This window comes from Phyllostomus hastatus, unplaced genomic scaffold (assembly GCF_019186645.2).
Source record: "Phyllostomus hastatus isolate PE091 unplaced genomic scaffold, TTU_PhHast_1.1 phas_scaffold_193, whole genome shotgun sequence".
NCBI classification, from domain to species: Eukaryota; Metazoa; Chordata; class Mammalia; order Chiroptera; family Phyllostomidae; genus Phyllostomus; species Phyllostomus hastatus.
In genome coordinates, this window is record NW_025334015.1 from 934386 (window position 1) to 954925 (window position 20540).

The 20540-nt window shown below is 38.8% G+C and overlaps 1 protein-coding gene across 1 annotated transcript in view; it reads left to right on the forward strand.

Annotated features, from left to right (window-relative positions):
* LOC123832539 (tubulin-specific chaperone cofactor E-like protein) overlaps positions 1-20540 on the forward strand; it is a 212638-nt gene that overhangs the window by 151819 nt on the left and 40279 nt on the right. The gene's annotated exons all lie outside the window — the stretch shown is intronic.

Genomic DNA, 20540 nt, shown 5'->3' on the forward strand with positions numbered 1-20540 from the left:
TTACTTGGAATATTTCCTACCATTCCCTCTGGCTTGTAGTGTTTCTGTTGAGAAATAGACTGCTAGCCTCTTGGATCTCCCTTGTGTGTTACTTTTTATTTCTCCCTTGATGCTTTCAAGATCCTCCCTTTGCCTTTAATACTTTTAAAGTATTTAATACTTTTAAAGGCAAATAATTATGGCATTTTAATTATGATGTGTCTTGGAGTAGGCCTCTGTGTTCATCTTGATTGGGACTCTCTGTGCTTCCTGAACTTGTGTGGTTTTCCCTTTTCCAGGTTCAGGAAGTTTTTTTGTTAATTTTTTCAAGCAGGGTTCCTGTCCCTTGCTCCTTTTCTTCATCTGGTATTCCTATGATCGAATGTTGTTGCATTTCATGTTGTCTTAGGGTTCCCCTAAGCTGTTTTAATGTTTTTTTGAGTCTTCTTTTGTGAAGCCACTCTACCTGGGTATTTATTTCTATCTCGTCTTCCAGCTCACTAATTCAATCCTCTGCTTCATCCAGCCTGCTTGTAATTCCTTCTAGTATACTTTTTATTTCAGATATTCTTCATTTCTTCCTGGTTCTTGTTTATAGTTTCCACTTCTTTTTATATAATGTTGTAGTTCCTGCTTAGTTCCTTGTAGTCATCAGTGAATTCCTTGAGCATCTTTATAACAATTCTTTTGAATTCTATGTCTGATAGTTTGCTTGCCTCTGTTTCATTTAGCTGTTTTACTGGGGAGCCTTCTATTCTTTTAGATTGTGGGTTCTCTCTTTGTGTCCCCATTTTAGGTGACTCTTTTTGTTTCTGCAATTCTGGATGCTCTGCCTTGCCAGCTGTCTCTGTAGGGTGAACTTCTGTGGTAGGAGTTCTGTGGGACTTGGTGGTAAGGTCTCTTCGACCACCTTGTCCAGATGTTCTAGGGTTGCCCTTTCTTCTGTTTGTGTGTGCTCTCTTATCATACTTGGGATTTACCTGTTGGTGGCTTCTCTCCTCCAGAAGGTTATCTGGTACTCACAACTCTCACCTTGTCTTGTATGCTGTTCAAAGTGAAATTTATCTCAGCTGTTGCTGTTTACCTTCTGACTTCTTTCTGAATCTGTCTCTGGTTTTCTCGCAGCTCCAGGTCTTAACTGTCTTACCATTAAAAAAAAAAAAAGCTTCCGATGCTGACTTTAAACCTGCCAAGTGGGTTTTGCTGGTCTTCCCATATGCTATAGGCAGAGGGGGGCTGGGACCCATTTTTTCCCTTTCCTGTGGTTTCAGGAGGATGCTGCTCCATCTGGGCTACAATAATCACAAGTGCCCAGTTTCCAGCCCACACCCTCAGAGCACCATTTGGTCTGCACTATGGACTCTGTGCATATGTGCCAGGCTGGTGCCTATAGTCCACCTCATTGTGCAACCCTTTGACCAGTCTGTGAGGTGCACTGAGTGGGAGCAAATCGTGTCCCCCATCCTTTGTTGGCCTGGACACTATGCAGGCTTGAAGTCCCTTCAGGGCTGCTCTGTCCCCTATTGAAAGAAGTCTCCCTGGGTGATGCTACCTCTCTGAGCCCCCGCTGCTCCCTTTGATCAATCCATGAGGCACCCTGAGTGGGAGCAAATTGTGCCCCTATTTCTCCCTCTTCTTTGGCCCAGCCCCTGCCCTGAGGTCCTTGCACAGCAACTGAGATCCTTTTCCTAGAGAAAGGTTCCCTTGGGTGCAGCTGGCCATTCCTACCAAGCTCCTGGCTTTCCACACAGACCAACTCTCTGACAAGTTCAGAGTCTGTCTGTGTCATGGCAAGTCATGGCCCATCTCTTCTCCCATCCCAGGTTTCACCTGGCTCCTTAATTTCTCTTGTACTGACCCAGCAAGTAACCACTGTCCTAGCCGGGTATAACACTGGATGTATATCTTTTACTGCCTCCTCATCCCCTCAGCAACTTTACACATCCAGGTCTCTCCTGGCATGGCTCTTTGACTTCCCCACTCTGAGAGGGGAGGGAGCCACCAAGTTGCAATCACTGACCCAGCTCTCCTCCAATGTCCCTGTGGTGTGGCAGCCACAGTCTGGCAAGAGGCCTTGGGACCTTCCCCTCGGCCAAGAAAATCACCTTACTGTCCATTTTTAAGTGTCCTCTGCAACCTTTGGCTCCCAAACTTCATATAAACTGGGATTCCACTGGCTGTTCACTCTGTTCTTTAGAAGATCAGCTAGGTGTCCCAGTTGGGTCTGCAAGCAAGTGGGTTCAGCTCCCACCTACCTTGCCACCATCTTCAGTCTTGCCCCATACTCATTTAAAAAAAATTTCTTATTGTTATTCTGATTAGATATTTTTGTTACCTTATCTTCCAAATTGTTGGTTCTCTTTTTAATCTAATCTATTGTTGATTCCCTCTAATGTACTCTCCATTTCAGTTATTATACTCTTCATTTATGAAAGGTTCTTTTTTATGTTTTCTATCTCCATTTTAATATTTCCTATCCCTTTGTTGACATTTTCACTGAGATTATTAAGCATCCTTTGAACTCTGCATCTAGTAGCTTGCTTGTCTCCATTTTGTTTAGTTTTTTCTCTGGAGTTTTTGTCCTATTCTATCATTTGGGGAATACTTCTATGTTTCCTCATGCTGGCAGCCTTCCTGTACTTGTTTCTATATATTAGGCATAACTGCTATATCTCCTGCTCTTGTCAGGGTGGCATTATGTAGTATGTATCCTGTGGAGCCCAATGGCACAGCCTCCCTGGTCAACTGAGCTGAGTAGTCCAGATTTATTCCTTGTGTGGGTTGTATGTGCCCTCTTGTTGTAACTGATGTTTTTATTGTTGGCTGACTGCTCAGGATGTTTATTTGTGAAGACTGGCCATGACTAGAGCAGAGGAGCTGTTGTGTAGGATCTGATCCTATGGAGCAGGATTCACTTTAGCAATGCTCTGGTGCATGCTCTATGGGTGTGTTGTTTGTGGAGGTGTTTGGATGGTCCTCTGGCATGGTTTGAAACTGGCCACCAGGTATATTAGTTCTGGGGCCTCTCTAGATGAACTTTGATGCAGGCCAATGTCAGCTGCTGCCTATGCTCTGCTTGGGGCCACTTGGTATGAGCTACAAAGTGATTTGCAGATGGTTGCCACTTGTGCTGGTCTTAGAAGTGTTTGAGAGAGACTAAACTGCAAACTGAGGCCAGTTCCCAAGCCTGGCAAGACTTGGGATTGTTCAGCAAGTTGTATGGGGCATGTCGAGGACAGATGCTGCTTGTTTGGGGGTTGTGAAACTTTGAGAGATTTTAGGAAAGTTCATAGCATGAGCAAAGACAGACCATTTGTGCAGAAAAGCCACTTGAAGCAGCTTGGATGGGCTTGCAAGTTAGGTGGAGTGGGGTCATAGAGAATCACCACAGTGGGGCAAATGGTTTTTGCCAGGATGCTGGAGACTCAGATATGTTACTTCCCTGTGTGTTCAGCTTGGTGGGGAAGGGCTCAGCAAAAGAACAATGGCTTCTTCCAGCACTTCTATCTGGGAGAAAACTGTTCCTCCAGCCCTTGCCCGGAAACCAGTCAATTCAGCTTCTCCTCTTATCCCTAGCTCCTTTCAAGCTGCTGCCCCAGTGCTGGAGCTCAGAATGAGAGAGTCCATCAGTGAATAAGTCTATGTCTGTGCTTTTCAAGAGGAATGCCTGGGACTCTAGGAATCCTCCCTCTCACTCAGCCATGACCCCTTCTGGTTTTCACAGTCAGAAGTATTGGGAACTTCTTTTTCCAGCACTGGAACCTTAGGGTGGGGAGCCTCAGGCTGGGGAGCATCGTATGGGACTGGACTCCTTGCTCCTCGGGGGCACCTCCCCAGTTGAGATATCCCTCCTGATTCTTATCTGCCACTTGAGGGTGTAGGACAAGCCCGTTCCATCTCTCTACCTCTCCTATGAGTCTTGATGTGAATCCTTCTGTAGTTATAGGACATCAGGCAGTGATGGTTGTCTGTAGTTTAGTTGTAATTTTGATGTGGTTGTGAGAGGAAGCAACATAGCATTTACCTATGCTGCCATCTTGACCCAATCATTTATGTAAAAAAACAGAACACTGTACATGACATATGGACTCAGCAAGTGCACATTAAAATTCTGAAAAAGGCCTAATAGGAGAATGGAAAAAATATAATAAAGATTAAATGTAAATAAAAATAAGAAGCCCTAATAGGGGAAGAGTTAGTAGGTTAGTTAATTCTATAACCTCATTGTACTGGTATTTATAGGCTTTATTTAAGTGTGTTATTCTATTTGATTCAGATATATCATGTATCAGACTTTGTGCTTATGAAGCATAGCAAGGTGTTAAGAGTATTAGAAACAGAATTAGAGGCCATGGATTCTAGCCTTGCTTTGTCCTTAAGGATTAGTGTAACCTTGAAGCATTTCACTTTTCTTCCCTAGTTCTTAGTATCCCCTCTGATAATGCTTTGATAATGATGTTGTCTATACCCTTTATGCTACAAAAAAACATCAGGAGGATAAAATCAGGTAGCTGAAAGCACAGCAGCATATTCTACCCATGCAAGTGGTATTCTTTTCATGCTAATGGCTTGCTCTGAGCCAATCCCAGTGCTAAATATTTCATCAACATTATCTCATTTATTCTTTTAAATAAGCCAATTAGTTGAGGATAACCTGAAACTCAGAAGAGTTTTTTAACTTGCCTAAAGTTATATGATCTCAGCAGCAAAGTCTGAATTTACCCTCTAAACCCAAAGTTTATGCTCTCAACCCACACACTATGCTGATATACTATGTACTGAAATAATTTGCTTACATTTAGAACATTACAATAGGAAAAACCTGGAAGGAGAAACCACCATTGGTCTTTGGCTGATCTGCCTTAGTGTATTTTCCCATCTCAATCTCATTGGCTACAGCAAATTTCTGTTTAGACCCAACTGTATGAAAAGGCTACATGTTGATGCTCAATGGGTTAAGTTCTAAATAAGTGCTCCAGCAAGGGTCCTAGAGAATAAACTCCCTTTGCATTTTGGAAAAGAGGATTTGGATGAAAAATCAGAAACAGTGTTGTAGTTTAATGCTCACAGTTAATTTACATTCCACATAATTGGAGTTATGTAGCTTGAGAGAGGAAGTGGGGAGAGGGAGAGAAAAGATGCTAATACCTTTCATTCAGACTCAATCCCTGAGTGACTGGTTGGAGTAATGATGCCAATAGGAGTAACTGTCCAGACTAATGGCATCTGATGACTTCGGTAAAATAAATATGCCTATTAAGGTCTGTGTAAATACCCAGAGCCACCCTGGGATCCATCAGGGTCAGCACAATCTGGTCAGAGAGCTTGCCTTCCTGCAAATCATAAAACCAAGTTGTGAACCCAAGGGCCTTGAAATGATGCATAATGGGGAAAATAGTTTTAAAAAGAAGCTCTCCCTGCTTCCTCTTGATACCTACTACAGGAGTCTCCTCTTTTCCTGCAGCCATGACATGGTGGCTGAACTACTCTCTAGGATGGCTCTGTTGGACACTGGGGCATAGTATATGCTCCAGCCATTGCTTCTAGATGCAGTGAGCAGAGATATCATAGGGAAGAATTGTTTGTAGAAGGGCTAAGGCCAGGAACTCTCCTCTTAAATATAGCTCTCAATTTTTGCCATTCATGGAAAGGAAAATGCATTGAGTTATCAAGCCTCTATAACATTGCCTCTGAAGATGAAGGTTTCCCTACCCCTACAGAGCTTGGACCCAGAGGGTTAAAAATAGTGCAAGATGAGGAAATAGTTTTAAAAATAGTGGCTTATCATAAAGGATGTGAAGACCACTTTCTTGTTCTTCTGACCTTTTATCAGCAACTCTTTTCTCTCCCCCCCCTTGAGGTCTTGTCCAGACACCAGTTGCCTACTCTGTACATAGTAATGGAGAGCTGGATCCAAGGCACTCGGAGCAGAGTCTGTCCTGCCTCATCCTTAGCCTTGGACCCCACCCCTGCCTCCTCCACTTATTTCCCAGTACTCATCACAAGAGGTCTAGACCTTCCCTTACCTTGGCATTTTAGGACAGGGGAAAAGATCCAAAAGTGAGCACCTGAGGAGATATTGGCAGTGACTGGCAAAAAGAAATAAAATAAAAAAAAATTTAAAGATGGTAAGTGTCACCCACTTGGACACATGGGGTTGGACACATTTGGATGCAGCTTAGTTTATCATTTTGAAGTTTAGAAGCAGAGAAAATCAGTGGGAGACTGAGTCCCAACTCAGCCATTCAATCTGACTATAGTTGTTGGTAACCATATTTGATATGACTTCAACTACTGAGAAGTAAAGGTGGGATTAATATCCCTTTTTTCCCTTCATTATACTAAGAATTAACCCAATCCAACATTCACAGGTTGAGATATGAGAAATGGTGCTTAGGAAAGAGGAAAAAGGGGGTTAAACCATAATTGCCTATTAAACTTATAATTCATTAGTAACAAGGTGGAATGCTGGTGTTCTATAATATTTCAATATTAGTAGTCCCTATAAATGACATAATTTATTACCCAATTACCTTATTTGTAAATGCACTGGAAAAGTTCTTAACCCAAGTTGAACAAATAGGCTTAGAGGGGAAGGGAAGGTAAATCATCTCAATTACTAACCTCTCCTTAAAATTCATTCAGCTGAGTCTATCATTCTTTCAGTTCCTTAAAATGGGGCACTCAGAGTACTAGATTGTGAAAGTAAAGTAAATGAAAGAACTAATGAATGCATAACAGTCACTCAGCTCTGACTATGTATGTGCCAGGTGCTATTCTAAGTGCTATATACATCCTCACTGCTCACAACAACACCTTAAAGTGTACTATTAATAGTTATATTTCCTAGAGGAAAAACCCAAAACTCAGAGAAATTAGTAACTTTCCCAAGGAAAAAGTGGCTCCAGAGACAGTGTTTCCCCTCCCTGTAGTACAATGTTGCCTCTCTGACCCTGGCCAGGCCAAAAGGCCCTGGGAAGCTGGGGAAACCCCTGGTGCTGTAGCAGGTATGCAGCTCTGTAGAGTCAGGACTGGGAGGTGTCTGCCATCCATTGTGAGAATTGAATATAATGGTGTTTCATAAACAAGGCCACCAGTTCCTGATACCTGGTTAGTGGTCAGTCAATGCTGAATATCATTATCATTTTTCCTTTTTTTCGGAAGCAGCTTTTGCTACTTCAGAGTCCTGGGTCCAAAGTCTGGTAATCAGAGGTTTTCTTGTATAGTTTCTCTGCACATCCAATAAGCTTTTATTGAATAACTAAAAAAATCCCTATGACCATTACTACAATAGCTCCTACTGTTAAAGCAGAAGCTATTGTTGAAGCACCAGGCACTGCACGAGGAACTTTACAAAATAGGACCTCATTTTATCTTAACAACTACTTGATGAGGGAGATATTATAATACCAATTTTTACAGATGGGGAAAAGAGGTTTAGAGAGAGTAACTTACCTGCCCAAGGTGGCACTGATAATTAGTGGCAGAGCCAGGGCCCAAACCAGGTCAGTCTGGCTCCAAAGCCCTAGTTCATTCTATCATACTACATTGCTCTTCAGGGAATCCATGCATCCTGCCCACCTGGAACAAAGGTCAGTCAGTCAGTCCCCCTGCCATGGAAAGAGACACATTGGTGACTGTGGTAGAAATCCAGATGTAGAGCTATCATCACTCCCAGCTTTCATTACTTCATTTGGGTTGAGAAACTCAGTATTTGTGTTATAAAGTTTGTCTTAAAATATCAAATGAGTATTAATCTCATGCCATGTTCTTAGCACTCTTTTGGTTGCCACAGAAGAGTAAAAAATATAACAAATTAAGTTTATTGGCTACTTGGGGAAATAAGACCAACATACTCAAAACAATAATGGACATCTTTAAATCAGCAGCATATCTTCTGAGACAGTAAAGTATATTGTAAAGCTTCAGTAATGAAGAATAAACTTCATTCAGTAATGAAGTTTATTACAATACAGTAATAAGCTGTATTGTAGGGCTTCAATAATAGTTAATACTGGAACATGAACAGAAAGACCAACTAGTAGGAAGACAAGAAATACAGAAATAAGCCCAAACACTAAAAAGAAATTAGTATATGAGGGGGGCCCTAAAATAGTGGAATTTATTTTTTAATTGTGTATTTATTCTTACATGTTTAAACTTCAGTCACCTTCAAAGTATTCTCTACTTGATGCAGTACATCTATTGAGATGCTTTTACTGCTGCTCAAAAGTTTTTGAACTCATCAATTTTTATGCCTTTTAGTGCTTCCACCGTTTTTGTGTTTTACCACTTGCACATCAGCAAAACATTTTCCTTTGAGGACTTTTCTTTCATCTGGGGAAAAAAAACAAAAGTTGCTCGGGATGAAAGCAGGTGAATTAGGGAGTGTGGAGCATGGGGGTCATGCTGTCTTTCATCAAAAACTGCTGAATACTCAGCACAGTGTGGCAGGTGCACTGGCAAATCATCATCATGAAATGGGCAAATGCGTTGAAAAAGTCCTAAAAAAAAATTCACTGGTAGGGGATCCAAGATGATGGAGGAGTAAGTGGAAGCTACACTAACCTCCTCCCAGTGCCAATCTGGAATAATAATAAAATTATAGGGAAATCATCCTAAATAACCAACTGAATACTTAGCTGGAGAGAAGCCTCATAACCATGGACAGACAAAAGAAACCACTTCGCCACATCATGATTGGTAGGGAGTGCAGAGGAGGTGTGAGAGGACTGCCTGGTTTCCCATGGGCAGCATCTGAAGTTCCAGAGGAATATTTCAGAGGCTTGGAGGTCCCCTGAGAAGTGTGAGGTCTAAACCCCAAGTTGGGTTCTCCAGCCTACAGCACCATAGCTGGAAAGGAACCCAGATAACATCAACCTGTGAAAGGCAGCAGAATTTCTGTTCGCCAGGGAGAGATGGCTGGAGACACAGAGAGCCTCTAAAAAGCCAACACAAATTTTGTTTGCAGCAACTCACTCTGAACTCCAGCACAAGGAGGACAGAGTGGACTAGAGATGCTTGAGGGGACGTCTAGGGTAGGTGGCTCAGAGGAGAGAGCTGAAAGAACAGCTGCCAGGATCCCTGAGCTGACTCATTCCCCATACTGCAGGAGCTGTCTTTCTCAGGCAGAGCATTCCTCTGAATGGTATCAGTCTGAGAGAATGCAATAACCATTCACTCTGGAATTACTCTGCCCTACACTGTGGTGCTTAAACCAGGCTGCTGATCACAGCTTGATTAGATTACAGCTTGATAACAGCTGATCAGTTTAATAGTTGGTTAGTTTAACAGCTAAGGCAGAAAATACAAAGAAGCAGCAAAAGTGGGAAGACAAAGAAACAGACACCAGATAAAAGAACAAGAGAAGAACAGGATGAAATGGAGGCAAGCAGTTTATCAGATAGAGAGTTTAGAGTAATGATTATAGGGATAGTCAACAACATGAAAAAAGACAGAAAATATAAAAAAGGACCACTCAGAAATAAACAATGTGATATCTGAAACAAAAAGTACACTGGAAAGAATAAACAGTAGGTTAGATGAACAGGATCAAGTCAGTGATTTGGAAGACAAGATAGAAAAGAACACACCCAGACAGAGCAGCAAAATGGAAAAAAAATAATTAAAAAAAATGAGTAGAGCATATGAAACATCTTGGAGGACATGAAGCATAACAATATCCACACTTTGGGAATACTAGAAGAAGAAGAAGAGAGCAAGGGATCAAGAACTTATCTGAAGAAATAATGACTGGAATCTTCCCTAATCTGGTGGTGGAAAAAGACACACAAATCCAGGCATCTCAAAGAGTCCCAAAGAAGTTGTATCCAAAGAGGCCTACACTGAGACATGTCATAATTAAAATGTCAAACCTAAAAGACAAGAATAGAATCCTAAAAGCTACAAGACATACAAGGGAGCAACAGTTAGACTGGCATCTGATTACTGAACAAAAACATTTGAGTTCAGAAGAGAGTGGCATGATATATTCAAAGTGATAAAAAAAAAAACCAAGGATTTAGAACGAAGGCTATTTAAACCAGCAAAAGCTATCATTCAAAATTGAGGAGCTTCCCAGACAAGAAAAAGCTAAAGGAGTTTGTTTACAATAAAGCACTACCACAATAACGTTAGAGGGCTTGCTAGAAAGAGAACAAAAAGGGGAAGGGAAAGGGGAAGTGAGTGGGGAAGAAGAAGAGGAAGAAGAAGAAGAAGGAGAAGGCAGCAGAGGAGGAGAACAAGAAGAAGTAGGAAAAGAAAAGGAAAACACAGGAAAAAAGTCTAACAAGAAAATGTCAGGAAATATGTATCTATCAATAATCACCTTAAATGCAAATGGCTTAAAGCTACAACCAAAACCAGAGGGCATCTGATGGATAAGAAAAGAAGATATGTATATATATACATATATATATACACACACACACACACACACACACACACACACACACACACCTCATCACTGATGGAAAGATACACACAAACTAAAAGAAAAAGTATGGAAAAAGCTATTTCACACAAATGAAAAAGAAAAACAGAAAGCTGGGGTAGCAGAACTTATATTCAACAAAATAGACTTTAAAACCAAGGCTATAGTGAGAGATACAGAAGGACACTCCATAATGATAAAGGGAACAATCTAACAAGAGGATATATCCATAGTAAACATTTACACACCCAACATAGTTACACCTAAACATGTAAAGCAAATCTTGATGGGCATAAAAGGACAGATCAACAAAAATACAGTCATAGTTGGGGATTATAACTGTATATTGACTTTAATGGATAGAACTTTCAGACAGAAAATCAACAAGGAAACAGTAGCCTTAAACAACACATTAGGCCAAATGGACTTCATTGATCTCTTCAGAACATTTCACCCCAAAGCAGCAAAATGTTCATAATTCTCAGGTGCACTTGGAATGTTTTATAGGATAGACCACATGTTAGGACAAAAAAAAAAAACAAGTCTCAATAAATTTAAGAAGATTGAAATCATATCAAGCATCTTCTCTGACAATGCTATGAAACAAAAAGTCAATCACAAGAACAACACTGAAAAACACACAAAAACATGGAAGTTAAATAATAAGTTAATAAACAATGAATGGGTTGACAATGAGCTCAAAGAAGAAATCAAAGGATACCTTGAAACAAATTAAAATGAGGACACAACAATCCAAAATCTGTAGCACAATGGGAAAGCAATCCTAAGAGGGAAATTCATAGCATTACAGGCCTATCTCAAGAAACCAGAAAAAACTCAAATAAATGATCTAATTTCACACTTAAAGGAACCTGAATAAGAACAACAAACAAAGCCCAAAGTGAGTAGAAGGAAGTAAATAATAAAGATCAGAGCAGAAATAAACAAAATACAGTCTTTTAAAAAATGATACAAAAGATCAATGAATCCAAGGGATGATTCCTTGAAAAGATAAATAAGATTGACAAACATTCTCCAGATTCATCAAGAAAAAGAGAAAGGACCCAAATAAATAAAATCAGTAATGAAAGAGGAGAAATAACAACTGACACCAGAGAAATACAAAGGATTGCAAGAAAATATTTTGAATAATTATATGCCGATAAACTGGACAACCTGAATGAAATGGATTAATTTCTAGAAACATACAATCTTACAAAAGTAACTCAGGAAAAATCAGAGAATCTGAATAGACAGATTACACCTGATGAAATTGAAACAATAATCAAAAAACTCTGAGCAAAAAGCCCTGGACTGGATGGCTCCACAGGTGAATTTCACCAAATATTCCAAGAAGAACTAGCACCTCTCCTTCTCAAACTCTTTCATAAAATACAAGAGAGGGGAAGGCTCCCAAATTCATTTTACAAGGCCAGCATTATCCTAATTCCAAAACCAGATACAGACACTACAAAGAAAGAAAGTTATAGGCCAATATCCCTGATGAACATAGATGCTGAAATCCTCACCAAAATATTAGCAAACTGAATACAGTAATGCATCAAAAAGATCATACACCATGACTGACTGGGATTTATTCTGGGAATGCAAGGTTGGCACAACATTTGCAAATCTATAAATTTACCACATACACAAAGCACAGGATAAAAAAACACATAATCATGTCAATAGATGCAGAAAAAGCTTTTGATAAAATCAGCTCCCATTTATAATAAAAACTCTCAGCAAAGTGGGAATAGAGGGAACATACCTAAACATAATAAAGACCATATATCACAAACTCACTGCCAGCATCATACTTAATGGGCAAAACTACAAGTGTTTCCCTTAAGATCGGGAATGAGACAGGGATGTCCACTCTTACCTCTTATTCAACATAGTACTAGAAGCCCTAGCCATAACAATCAGACAAGAGGAAGAAATAAAAGGCATCCAAATTGGACAGGAAGAAGTAAAACTGTCTTTATTTGCAGATGACATGATGATGTACATAGAGAACCTCAAAGATCCCACCAAGAAGCTACTAGAACTGAAAAACTGAATTCAGCAAAGTAGCAGGAACACAAACCTAATATCCAGAATTTAGTTGCCTTTTTATATGCCAATAAGGAACTAACAGAAAGGGAAATTAAGAAAACAATCCCATCCACGATCACTTCAAAAAGAATAAAATACTTAGGAATAAACCTAACCATTGATGTTAAAGACCTGTACTCAGAAAATTATAAGACACTCATGAAATAAATTGAAGAAAATACAAATAAAGGGGAGCACATACCATGTTCATAGATAGGAAGAATTACCATCATTAAAATGCCAACACTACCCAAAGCAATTTATAGATTCAATGCAATTCCTGTCAAGATTCCAATGACATATTTCACAGAACTAAAACAAATATTTCAAAAATTTATATTGAACCACAAAAGGTCTTGCATAGCAATAGCAATCCTGAGAATGAAGAACAAAGTTAGAGGAGTCACAGTACCTCATATGAAGCTATTCTATAAAGCCATAGTAATCAAAACAGCCTGATACTGGCATAAAAACAGACACATACATCAATGGAACAGAATAGAGAGCCCAGAGATAAACCCATGATTTTATAGTCAATAGATGAAGCAAGCACACAAATGGTGTTTGGAAAATTGGACAGATATGTGCAGAAAAATGAAACTAGACCACCTTCTTACACCACAAATAGAATAAATCAAAATGGATCAAAGACTTATTGAACTGCCATTGTTTGCAGATGACATGATAGTGTACAGAGAAAATCCTATGGACTCTGCCAAAAACTGGCCAACCTAATAAATGAAATTGGCAATACAGTAGGATACAAAGCCAATATCCAGATATCAAAGGTATTTTTGTATACCAACAATGAAACATCAGAAGCAGAAATGAAGAAAAAACATCCCATTTGATATAGCAACAAGAAAAATAAAATACCTAGGAATAAACCTTACCAAGGAGGTAAAAGACCTGTATTCTGAAAACTACACAACACCGAGGAAAGAGATCAAGGAGAACACACAAAAATGGAAACATATACCATGTTCATGGATCAGAAGAATTAACATCATCAAAATGTCCATACTATCCAAAGCAATTTACAGATTCAATGCAATACCTATTAAAGCACCAATAGCATATTTCACAGATATAAAACAAACACTACAAAAATATATATGGAACCATAAATGACTCTGAATAGTTGCTGCAATTTTGAGAAAAAAGAACAAAGTAGGAGGGATCACAATGCCTGATATTAAGCTGTATACAAAGTCACTGTAATCAAAACAGCCTGGTACTGGCATAAAAATAGACAGATAGACCAATGGAACAGAACAGAGAGCTCAGAAATAAACCCAAATCTCTATGGCCAATTAATATTTGACAAAGGGGGCAGCAACATAAAATGGAGTAAAAATAGCCTCTTCAACAAATGGTGTTGGGAGAGCTGGAGAGCTACATGCAAAAAAAAAAAAAAATGAAACTCGAGCACCACTTGCACCATACACAAAAATAAATTCAAGGTGGATAGAAGATTTAAATATAAGTTGTGACACCATTAAAGTCCTAGAGAAGAACACAGGTAGGAAAATCTCAGATAGTTCACAAGCAATATTTTCACCAATATGTCCCCTAGAGCAAGGGACATAAAGGAAAGAATCAACAAATGGGATCTCATCAAAATAAAAAGCTTTTGCACAGCTAAAGAAAACAGTATTAAAATAAAAAGAGAACTAACTGTATGGGAAAACATATTTGCCAATGATACCTCAGACAAAGGTTTAATCTTCAAAATATGTAAAGAACTCACATGACTCCACTCTAAGAAGACAAGCAACCCAATTAAAAAAATGGACAAAGGACTTGAACAGACACTTCTCCAAGGAGGACATACAGATGATCCGGAGACACATGAAAAGATGCTCAGTATTGCTAGCTATCAGAAAGATGCAAATTAAAACAACAATAAGATACCACTTTACACCAGTCAGAATGGCCATCATAAACAAAGCAACAAACAAGTGTTGGAGAGGCTGTGGAGAAAAGGGGACCCTAGTGCACTGTTGGTGGGACTGCAGACTGGTACAACCACTATGGAAAGCAGTATGGAACTTCGTCAGAAAACTAAAAATGGAACTGCCTTTCAACCCAGCAATTCCACTGCTAGGATTATATCCTAAGAACCCTGAAACACCAATCCAAAAGAACCTTTGCACCCCAATGTTCATAGCAGCACAATTTACAATAGCCAAATGCTGGAAACAACCTCAGTGCCCATCAGTAAATGAATGGATCAAAAAACTATGGTACATTTACACAATGGAATTCTATGCAGCAGGAAGAAAGAAGGAGCTCCTACCCTTTGCAACAGCATGGATGGAGCTGGAAAGCATTATGCTAAGCGAAATAAGCCAGGCAGTGAGAGACAAATACCATATGATCTCACCTTTAACAGGAACCTAAACAACAAAACAAAGAAACAAGCAAAATATAACCAAAGACACTGAAATTGAGAACAGGCTGATAGTGACCAGAGGGGACACAGGAGGGAATTACAGGGGATAATGGGAAGGATTTGCAGGACCAAGTATAAAGGGCACATGGAAAATAACAAGGCAGGGAGTGGAAGTGGGAGGGAGGTGGGAAGGGCTGGGTGGTTGGTCTGGGATGGGGGTAAAAGGCAGAAAACTGTACTAGAACAACAATAAAAATAAAATAAAAATAAAAACCCTTATCAGACTGGAAACCATAAAAAATTTAGAAGAAAACATAGGCAGCAAAATCTTGGATATTGCTTGTAGCAATATTTTATCAGATATATCTCCTCAGCAAGGGAAACAAAGAAAATATAAATAAATGGGACTTCATCAAACTGAAAAAATTTTGCAAAGCAAGGGAAATTATCAATAGAATCAAAAGACAACCCATAGGATGGGAGAACATGTTCACTGACACATCTGATAAGGGATTAATATCCAAAATTTATAAAAAATTAATATAAGCTGTTCTGACTAAGATGGAGGCATAGGTAGAAAAGCTTCACTTCTTTGCACAACCAAAAGAAAAATAACAACAAATTCAAAAAGAATACACAACCAGACTTACCAGAAAATCAAATTGCATGGAGGTCTGACAATCAAGGAGTTAAAGAAACATTCATCCAGACCAGTAGGAGAATGGAGACAGGCAGCTGGGCAGAGAGGACCTGCAGCAAGGCAGCAGACCATGTGGACAAAGCACAGCCAGCTGACTGGGAAACTAAAGACTCAAAACCTCTAGCTGTAAAATACTGTGGGGGTTGTCAAGGCAGGAGAAACTCCCAGTCTAACAGGAGAGTTTGTTGGATAGTGGGGTCAGAGCAGAGCGATTGAGTGGCCTTGTTCCCTCTCTGACCCCTCAGCCACAGATAGCACCATGATGCAGCACACAGGGTTACCCCAACCTGACAAATACCTAAGACTCTGCCCCCTTACAACAGGTGTGCTGAGGGAAAGAAATATGGCCCAAATGAAAGAACATCAAAACTCCAGAAAGGGAGATAAGCGATGAGGAGATAGACAACTTATCTGATGCAGAGTTTAAAACACTGGTAATCAAGATGCTCACAGAATTGACTGAGCTCGGTGGCAAAATGAAGGGAAACATGAAGGCCACAGAAAGTGAAATAAAGCAAAATATACAGGGAACCAACAGTAAAGGGAAGGAAATTGGGACTCAAATCAACAACTTGGAAGAAAAGGAAGAAAGAAACATCCAACTGGAAAAAAAATGAATAAACAAGTATTCAAAAAAAAATGAGAAGAGGCTTAGGAACCTATGGGACAATTTAAGAGCTCCAACATCTGAATGATAAGGATGCCAGAGAAACAGTAAGTGGAAGATCAAGAAATTGAAAACTTATTTAAAAAAAAAATAAAGGAAAACTTCCCCAATATGGCAAAGGAAATAGACTTCCAGGAAGTCTGGGAAGCTCAGAGAGTCCCAAAGAAGTTGGACCCAAGGAGGAACACACCAAAGCACATTATAATTACATTAGCCAAGATTAAAGGTAAGGAGGGAATCTTAAAAGCAGCAAGAGGAAAGAAGCAAGTTATATAAAGGGGTGCCCATAAGACTATGAGTGGATTTCTTCAAAGAAAATTTAAAGGCAAGAAGGGGCTGGAAAGAAGTATTCAAAGCCATGAAAGGCAAGGACCTACATCCAAGATTACTCTATCCAGCAAAGCTATCATTTAGAATAGAAGGGCAGATAAAGTGCTTCCCAGATAAGGTTAAGTTAAAGGAGTTCATGATTACCATGCTTTTATTATATGAAATGTTAAACTTATGTAAGAAATAGAGTAAGATAAAAAACTATGAACAGTAAAATGACAACAAACTCACAACTATCAACAACTGAACCTAAAAAGCAAAAACAAAAACTAAGCAAACAACTAGAACAGGAACAGAATTAGAGAAATGGAAATCACATGGAAGGTTATCAGTGGGGAAGGAAGAAGGGTGGGGGAGAAGATACAAGGAATAAGAAGCATAATTGCTAGACATAAAATAGACAGGGGGAGGTTAAGAATAGTATAGGAAACAGAGAAGCCAAACAACTTATATGTACAATTCATGGACATGAACTAAGGGGGAGGGGAATGCCAAGTGGTGGGGGGCTGCAGGATGGAGGGAGGATACAGGGGAGAGAAAAATTGGGAGAACTATAGGAGCATAATCAATAAAATAAACTTAAAAATTTATAAAGAACTTACAAAACTCAACACCTACAAAAAAAATTTAAAAGCAGGCAAAGGACCTGAATAGACACTTCCCCTAAGAGGTAATATAGATGGCCAATAGACACATGAAAATGTACTTAATGTCACTAATCATTAGAGGAATGCATATTAAAACCACTGTGAGATACCATCTCACAATTGTCAGAATGGTTATCATCAATAAATCAACAAATAACAAGTGCTGGCAACCATATGGAGAAATGGGAACCCTTTTGCACTGTTGGTGGGAATGCAGGCTGGTGCAACTACTGCAGAAAGCAATATGGAGATACCTCAAAAAATTAAAAATGGTTGAAAAATGCCCTTTGACCCAGATTTCCCACTTCTGAGAATATATCTGAGGGAACCCAAAACACTAATTTTAAAGAATGTAAGCATCCCTATGTTCATTGAAGCATTATTTACAATCACCAAGATATGGAAGCAGCCCAAGTGTCTATCAGTAGATGAGTGGATAAAATAACTATGAGACATTTACACAGTGCAGTATTGTGGGACCATTAAAAAGAAGGAAAGTTTACCCTTTGTGACAGTGTGGATGAACCCAGAGAACATTATGCTAAGTGAAATAATTCAGTCAGGGAAGGACAAATACCATATGATTTCACTCATATGTGCAATCTAATGAACAACCTGAACTAACAAGGAAAATGGGGACAGACTCGTAGATGGAGAGCAGAATGACAGCTAGATGGGGGATGTAATGGGGTAGAGGGATTGAGCAAAAGGAAAAAGGATTCATGGACATGGACAACAATGTTGTGATTTTTAAGGGTAGGGACATATAAAGGGACTAAATGGTAATGGAAAAAATACAATAAAGATTAAAACATAATGCCCTGGCTGGTGTGGCTCAGTCGATTGAGCACCGGCCTAGTAACCAAAGGGTCACTGGTTAGATTCCCAGTCAGGGCACATGCCTGGGTTGCAGGCCAGGTTTGCTGGTACAGTGCACACCAGAGGCAACCACACATTGATGTTTCTCTCCCTCTCATTCTTCCTCTTTTTCCCCTCTCTCTAAAAATAAATAAATAAAATTTTTTTTAAAATTAAAAAGTTCACTGAAGCCAAATGCAGCCTCTCACAACAACACCAGCAGGTACACTGATACAGGTGGGTTCCTAGAACCCAAGGGGCTCATGCTCCAGAAGATAATTCCAGTTTTGGGGGGTCCCCACTCATATAGTAAAGTGGCATTTCAAATCACTGGGGAAAAATAGGTAAATCCCTATTTCCCTCTTCACTTCAAAATAAAATCCAGGCAGAACCAAGATTGAAACAAAAATAATTAAGTTATAAAAGTACTAGAAAAAAACAAAGCCTTTCATCATTTGTGTGGGGTTTTGGGGGGGTTTGTTTTTGTTTTTGTTTTTGTTTTTTCATTTGGATTGGCAATCTTACCTTTCTAAGCAAAACATCCAAAGCCATAGGGAAAGCCTGATAAATTTGACCACTTTAAAATTTTACATTTCTACACAGAAAGACACAATAAAAACAATCAAATAAATGTTCAAAAAAGTAGTCAAAAGACAAATGAAAAATATTTAATAACAAAAGATAGACCAAAGTCTGTTTTTTTATAAAGAGATTTTATAATTTCTTAAGACAAAATGTGCAAAGGACATCGAAAGGGAGTTAACAAAAAAAGACAGATGGATATAAACAAATGAAAAGATGATGAACCTCAAAAAATGAACTCAATAAGGATATAGCAGACAGAGAATTTTTTATTATGGTAAAATACATATAACATAACTTACTATTTCAACCATGTTTAAGAGTACAGTTCAGTGGTGTTAATCACATCAGTACTGTGCAACCACCACCATCCATCCATCCCCAGAATCTTCATCTTGCAAAACTGAAACTCCATACCCATTAAACAATAGCTCTTCATCCCCAACACCCAGTAACTACTGCTCTAATTTCTGTCTGTATGAACTTGCCTGCTTTAGATACTTCATGTAAGTGGAATCGTACAGTATTTGTCTTTTTACAGGTGGCTTATTTCACTGAGTGTAATGTCCTTAAAATTCACCCATATTGTAGTATATTGCAGGATTTCCTTCCTTTTTAAAGCTGACTAATATTCTATTGTATATAAATACTACATTTTGCTTATCCATTCATCGATGGATACTTGAGCTGCTTCTACATTTTAGCTATTGTGAATAATGCTGCTATGAATATGGCTGTAAAAACATCTTTTCAAGATATTTTTCAAATCTTTTGAGTATATACCTAGACATGGAATTATTGGATCATACAGTAATTTCATATTCAAGTTTTTGAGGAACTATCTTAGTGTTTTCTATAATAGCTATACCATTTTACTTTTCATCAACAGTGAACAGGGCTTCTAATTTTCTCACATCTTTGCCATTTTCCTGCTTTTTGATAACAGCCATTCTAATGGGCATAAGATCTTGTTGTAGTTTTAGTTTGTACTTCCAATCATTAGTAATATGTAGCATATTTTCATGTGCTTATTATCATTCATATATCTTCTTTGGAGAAATGTCTATACAAGTCCTTTGCCTATTTTTAAATGAGACTTTTTTATTGTAGAGTCTTAGGAGTTATTTATATATACTGGATAATTATCCCTTATAGTGATAACATTTAACCTTTCATATTTCAGAAAGTTTGGTGATAGAGTTGCATGTATCAAGAATTTAAAATTTCCCCAGTAATTCCACTTTGAGGAATTTATTGTACAGATTCACTTACTAATGAGGGCAAAGATAAGTGCAGGGATGTTCACTGTAGCATTATCATAAACACACAGAATATATCACAAAGCAGTGCAAAACAGTAATTCAAAGTTTAATGGTATTGGGTAGAAATTCTCATGTTAGTAGGTGTGTTTGTATATACATCCATTAAAATAAATTTCTATAAACCTTTTAAGAAAAACTGTCTTTAGTAATTGGCTAACAGTTACGGAACATTCATTTGCTAAGCACTACTCTAAGTACACAGACTCACTTAATCCTTCTCAACAAGTCATGAATTAGGTGTTATGGGTATCTGCATTTTACAAATTAAGGAGCTGAGAACTAGAGAGGCTAAGTAACTGGCTGTGGTCTCTTACATCTGGCTCCAGAGCCTACGCTCCTCACCAGGACCCTAACTGCTTTTTATAAGCATCTGTATGCATTTGAAACCCATAGAACATAGTTGACATGGGTCGGTCTACACACACTCACATACACACAGGGCACATTTGCCTTCTCAGAAATCAAGGGGCCCAGAGACCTACCATTCATAAACTACTGGCTAGAAAAAGGTTTTGTGGAAGTTTTGAGATG